This window comes from Rana temporaria, chromosome 6, assembly GCF_905171775.1.
Source record: "Rana temporaria chromosome 6, aRanTem1.1, whole genome shotgun sequence".
In the NCBI taxonomy this organism is placed as follows: domain Eukaryota; kingdom Metazoa; phylum Chordata; class Amphibia; order Anura; family Ranidae; genus Rana; species Rana temporaria.
Genome location: NC_053494.1, coordinates 151,649,277 through 151,656,043, shown reverse-complemented (window position 1 = coordinate 151,656,043; position 6,767 = coordinate 151,649,277).

The following is a 6,767-nucleotide window of genomic DNA, read 5'->3' as shown; positions in this document are numbered from 1 at the left end:
AACATGATAATGACCACAAACACACCCCCAAGACGACCACTGCCTTGCTAAAAAAGCTGAGGGTAAAGGTGATGGACTGGCCAAGCATGTCTCCAAACCTAAACCCTATTGAGCATCTGTGGGGCATCCTCAAACAGAAGGTGGAGGAGTGCAAGTTCTCTAACATCCACCAGCTTCGTGAGGTCGTCATGGAGGAGTGGAAGAGGACTCCAGCTGCAACATGTGAAGCTCTGGTGAACTCCATGTCCAAGAGGGTTGAGGCAGCCACTTTTGTTGCCATTGGTTTATAAAATAATAGCTGTGTTGAGTTATTTTGAGAGGACAGCAAATTTACACTGTAGGGCCTCTTTCACACGATGGGACCGTTCAGATCCGCCTGTCAGTTTTAATGGCAGACCTGAACGGACACTCAATGCAATCCTATGGAGCTTCGGATGTCAGCGGAGAAATGTCCGCTGACATCCGACCCGATCCGATCCACCAAAATCGGACGGATGGCGAAACGTCCCCATCCGTCCATGGCAGATCGGATCGGGTGAGATATGATGAAAACTGACATGCTGTCCATTTTCATCAGATCTCCCCATAGGAGACAGCGGGGCTGCACAAGCCCCACCCTGCTCAGTAAGCAGAGAGGGATTTGTCATCGCCGGCTCAGCGGAATGATCTCCTGCTGAGCTGGCGGACTCCGCTGAGACAGAGTCCACCTAGTGTGAAAGGGGCCTTTTAAAAGCTGTACACTCACTACTTTACAGTATAACATTATAGCAAAGTGTAATTTCTTCAGTGTTGTCACATGAAAAGATATAATAAAATATTTTCAAAAATGTGAGGGATGTTCTCACTTTTGTGAGATACTGTATACATATCACGGTCGGCAAGTGGAAATTGTTACAATTTAATCACCCTAAAATATAAACTTTAACAATTGCTACATCACAGCATGCATGCCAACAAAACAGTGATTACATGTTATCTATTTACTAGTTTGGCCACATTGTGGGTATAGCGTAGGTGTACCTGTGGTTTTCAAGCAGTTAATCCAGTTTCCAATAGACCTTATTTGGCTACGCTTTTTCTATTCTACTATGGAATTTCCCTACCTGTAAAGTTCCGACATATGGATATATTTAGATATATGAGATGTATGCTGTCTGAACTGGTGCGCTTTAAGAACCTTAAATGCATGTCTGTTCTTTGAAACCATTAAACTTGCATTTTTATCTTTATGTTTTTATTTTTCCTTATACGATGTCTCATTACAGATAGTGACATTTATTTCCCACTATTGTCTTCTCTTGTTGGTCCTGAAGAAGCCTCACAGGGAAACGCGTAGACGCACAGGGGACATTTTTCATACTTGACATCCTGTATGTTTTATTTCGTATCTTTGTATTTTGTTGTTGTATGTATATGCTATTTTTTGTAATAAAACTATTGGCCAGATTCAGAGAGAGTTACGCCGGCGTATCAGTAGATACGCCGACATAACTCGGAATCTGCGCCGTCGTAAGTTTAAGTGTATGCTCAAACTGAGATACACTTAAACCTATCTAAGATACGACGGCCTGCGCCGTCGTATCTTAGGGTGCAATATTTACGCTAGCCGCTAGGTGGCGCTTCCGTTGAGTTCGGCGTAGAATATGTAAAAGCCTAGATACGCCGATTCACGAACGTACGTGCGCCCGTCGCAGTAAAGATACGCCGTTTACGTAAGGCGTTTTCCGGCGTAAAGTTATTCCAACAAATAGCTGGCCAAGTCAATGTTAAGTATGGCTGTTGTTCCCGCGTTGAAATTTGAAATTTTTACGTCGTTTGCGTAAGTTGTCCGTGAATGGGGCTGGACGTAATTTACGTTCACATCGAAACCAATACGTCCTTTGGCGTACTTTGGAGCAATGCACACTGGGATATGAGCCGTTCGTAAAAAACGTCAATCACGTCGGGTCACCAAACATTAACATAAAACACGCCCCCCATCCTCATTTGAATTAGGCGCGCTTACGCCGGGCCCCAGTGCTTTGTGAATACAGTACTTGCCTCTCTGACTTTGTTAAATTTTTTCACTGGGCATATTCCCTAATTGTTGCTTGCCATATCTGGTTTCTTCACAAGCCCTCTTTTTAAATAGTGGCAACAGTGGAATATGTCTGGGCAAAGTGCATTGGCACAGCAGCTAATATTTAACTTTACAAAAGCATATGACAGGGAGATTTACAGGCAGAGGACAGATGCAGAGCTTTGTAATCTCGTAAAACAAGTGTTCAAACAAGGACCTTTATATACAGTAAGTATCACCAGTTATTATTTTCATGAAAGCTAGCAATTAAAATAGACTTTCCAAGTGATATTATGATGTCAAAGCTTTTATGAGATTTTAGTGGTTGGGTTTACATCTACTTTAACAAATTATTTTTGGGTTCTTTGAATTCCAGTGCTGGGGTAGTTTTCTTTCAATGTCAACATTTTAGATACTTTTTTAAAAAAAAAACATTTTTTCCCTTCTTTTACATTTTAACTTTTAGCTTGGGGTGATTGGAACCCATCAAGCTATTGCTTGCTTTTCTGTTTGGTTGTAACACTGGGAGCAAAGGAAAGTCATGTGTAAGCTATGGGGCAGATCCTCCAAGAAATTACGCCGACGTATCTCTTGATACGTCGCGTAATTTCAAATTTCCTGCGTCATATCTATGTTTTGGTATCCACAAAACAAGATACGACGGCATCCGGGTTAGATCCGACAGGCGTACGTCTTAGTACGCCGTCGGATCTTAGATGCAATTTTCCGGCGGCCGCTAGGTGGCGTTTCAGTCGTATTCCGCGTCGAGTATGCAAATTAGCTATTTCCGACGATCCACGAACGTACGAGCGGCCGTCGCATTTTTTTACATCGTTTCCGTTCGGCTTTTTCCGGCGTATAGTTAAAGCTGCTATATGGTGGCGTACTCAATGTTAAGTATGGCCGTCGTTCCCGCGTCTAATTTTGAAAATTTGACGTTGTTTGCGTAAGTCGTCCGTGAATGGGGATGGACGCCATTTACGTTCACATCGAAAACAATGACGTCCTTGCGACGTCATTTGGAGCAATGCACCCTGGGAGTTTTTACGGACAGCGCATGCGCAGTTCGTTCGGCACAGGGACGCGCTTCATTTAAATGAAACACGCCCCCTACGCGCCGAATTTGAATTCCGCGCCCTTACGCTGCGAGAGATACGCTACGCCGCCGTAACTTATGGCGAGGATTCAAACAAAATCAAAGTAAGTTACAGTGGCGTAGCGTATCTTACATACGCTGCGGCCGCCGCAAATGTATGTGGATCGCCCCTATGAGTTTAAGGAAAATGAACTCTCTACATGAAAGCATAGATTGGACCAGTGGTTTCACATTTAGTGTGTCACATGATACTCTTTACCCAGAAGTACCGAGCATTGCCTTTGACTCCCAGTTCAGAACAGAGTAGCAAAAGAGGGAAGGACAGGTAAGTACAGTATATGCTGGGAAGGGGTGGGGGATGGAAAGGGCAAACGACAGGTTTGCTGTAAGTTCAGAGACAATTTCCGGTAAATTATGAAAGCAATTGTCAGCGGCCATTTTGGCCCATCCCTATATATTATATACAGAGGGTTTTCATTAAGCGCTTACGTCTTTTTATATTAATATATAGATATTGACAGTCTTTATATATCAGTCTTTTTGCAAACTGCTGGTATATTTTTGTTTCACGTTAGTGCAGACTTAAAGGGGTTGTAAAGGTTTGTTTTTTATTTTCTAAATAGGTTCCTTTAAGCTAGTGTATTGTTGGTTCACTTACCTTTTTCTTCTAAATGTTTTTTTCTTTGTTTGAATTTCTCACTTCCTGTTTCTCCTCAGTAAGCTTTCCACCATCATCCGAGTGGTGGGAAGTCATTTAGAACAGCTTACTGAACACCTTACTGAGGAGGAACAGGAAGTGATAAATTCAGACAAAGAAAACAAAGAAAATTAACCTTTAGAAGGGAAATCGAAGCAATAGGTAAGTGAACCAACAATGCACTAGCTTAAAGGAACCTATTTAGAAAATAAAAAACAAACCTTTACAACCCCTTTAAAGGTTCACTAAAGGAAAAAAAAATTTCCGCTAAATAGCTTCCTTTACCTTACTGCAGTGCTGGTTTCATGTACTTATTGTTAGTTTTTGCTTTGAAGTTGCTGTAATTCTTCTCTGATCTCCACACTTCCTGGTTGTCTGGCTCCTTATAACCACAGTACTGGGAGCTTTTCACGGTGGTCTAAGCTGTCATTACTGTGTGTCTAAAACTTAACAGAACCAATCAGATTCATTTTAAAAACAAAACACTGCCCTGGATTTGTTTGTTTTTGTTCTGTGGGTCTCTTTACTTCACAGACACATGAAACCAGTTTAAAACCGAAAGTGAAACTAGAGGTACATTATATGATTGAATTTAATCTATTTTTAATCATTTTTAAAAGGAATCGGTTAACTTTTATGTCTCTATACCCTGTAAACAGTAATTTCAGCAAAAAAATGTTTTCCTTTAGTGACCCTTTAAGTTTATTTTCATTCTAACTGGTATATGTGCAGGACTTACATTGGAAGGTGCAATACACAAAGCCAGCGTAGAAACAGAGCTGCCAGCAAGAGTTGCAGAGTGTCTTATGACTATTTTCAGTAGTCCATTAAATTACTCTTCTCTTTTTGGTACTGACAGTTTAACGCATAAGGGTATATGCATAGGCGAATAGAGAAGGAAATAAATAGACACTAAAGAAAAGAAAATGGTGTGCCTGGGTGCTGCCCACTTACCTATGACATTATTTGTCTGTACCTTCATAGGGTAAATTGGCGGTGTGGATGGTGTAACTCACATTCTGGTTATATTATTCACTGTAGCAACCTGTGTTTATGTTTGAGGGTGACTCCCTTGATACAATCACAAGGGTTGGTAATACCATAAAATGAAGGAGCATGATAATGTAAAATTTAATGACAGAATTCTTGACTTCTTGGAACCCAATAAAAGATAATCAGTTGTTATAAATGGAAATCAAAGGCACTTACCTGCTGAAAGTGATACGTGTCATTGCATATGATGGCAATTAATGGATACAAAATTAAGAACATCCTTAGTGTTATTATCACTTCATGTAGTCAAGAAAGGTAATCACAGCCTTGATGATTGAACCAATGAAAGAGTCTTTCCCTATCTGTCATCCAGATCATGCCCTGACTGGTAACATGGTGGAATATGCCAGAAGACCCGATTTATCAGGCTACAGTATATGTGGGTTCAAGTTGTCTATGCGTCTATGCGTCTTCATCAATAATTGTTTTTTAAGTTCAACCTTTACATGTTCTGTACTCCAGCCACAATTTTTTTAACGTAAGAATGGGGAAGGCTGTCCACAAGGTTTAAAGTGGAGGTTCACCCTAAATTACAAGTTTTGCTGTTTAAAACCAGCAGCCATTGTTCGCTATGTATCCGTTTTTTTTTATCAGCCTCCTTACCTTGATACGATGGCCTTTTGTGAGCTGTCACTCACTTTTCCCCGCGGGAGTGGGCGTGGTTTCCAAAATTCCCCGATCAGCGCTATGTCTCCTGGGAGTGAGTCCTGAGAATCCCAGGAGACGCGCTGTGTTGAAATCCCACGATATCTCGCGGGTAACGTGACTAGTCAGGCGGGTCATGTGACTTGCTGGGACATCAGCATTCGCCGCATCCCGGAAGGACAAGGAGCTGGGCTTCACAGTGCCCACAGTAAAGATGGAAACGTCCATCTTGGAATTTTAAAACATATTCTTTTATCGCGATTTAGAATGCAGCGGGCTAAGAGACTGGGACACATGAGCGATTACATTCACAAGGTAAGAGCGGCAGAAGCCTTTAAAAAAAAAAAACGAAAACCCGCGGAACCCCTGCTTTAAGAGGGTGTCTATTGGAATGTTTAGTCCAAATCATTTGGTGGAGGGGGGATTATGGTGTGGGGTTGTTCTTCAGGGGTTGGGCTTGGCCCCTTAGTTCCAGTGAAGGAAATCCCTAAAGCGGAGTTCCAGGTTTTTTTTGTTTACCAAAAGTCAGCAGCTACAAAAAGTGTAGCTTCTGACTTTTATTAAACAGACACTCACCTGTCCCACGGTCCAGGGATTCGGCCGCACGGAGCCTCGCTCCTCTCGCCCTCCTCTCTGAGGTGTCTCCACTGAAACTGTGGGCACCTGGCTGTGACAGCTTGCGTGAGTCACACTGCGCTGTCCGAGTGAACAGGCAATCTTCTGGGACCTGTGATGTGTCCTAGAAGATTGCCTAGAGGGAGGGGCTGCCTAAGGGGAGAGGAGGAGTCGCCTAGGTGGACAGTAGTCGGAAGTAGGAAGTCCCACTCAAAACTAGTCACCCACTCCCAAAAAATTACATGCCAAATGTGGAATGTAAGTGGAGTACATTTGGGTGGAACTCCACTTTAAGGTGTCAGCATACCAAGACATTTTGGACAATTTCATGCTTCTAACTTTATGGGAACAGTTTGGGAATGGCCCCTTCCTGTTCCAATATGACTGCACACCAGTGTACAAAGCAATGTCCACAAAGAAATGGATAAGCGAGTTTAGGGTGGAGGAACTTGACTGCCCTGCACAGAGTCCGACCTCAACCCGATAGAATACCTTTGGGATGGTAAAGAGTAGAGACTGTGAGCCAGGTTTTCTCGTCCAACATCAGTGCCTGACCTCACAAATGCGCTTCTGGAAGAATGGTCAAACACTCCCATAGACAC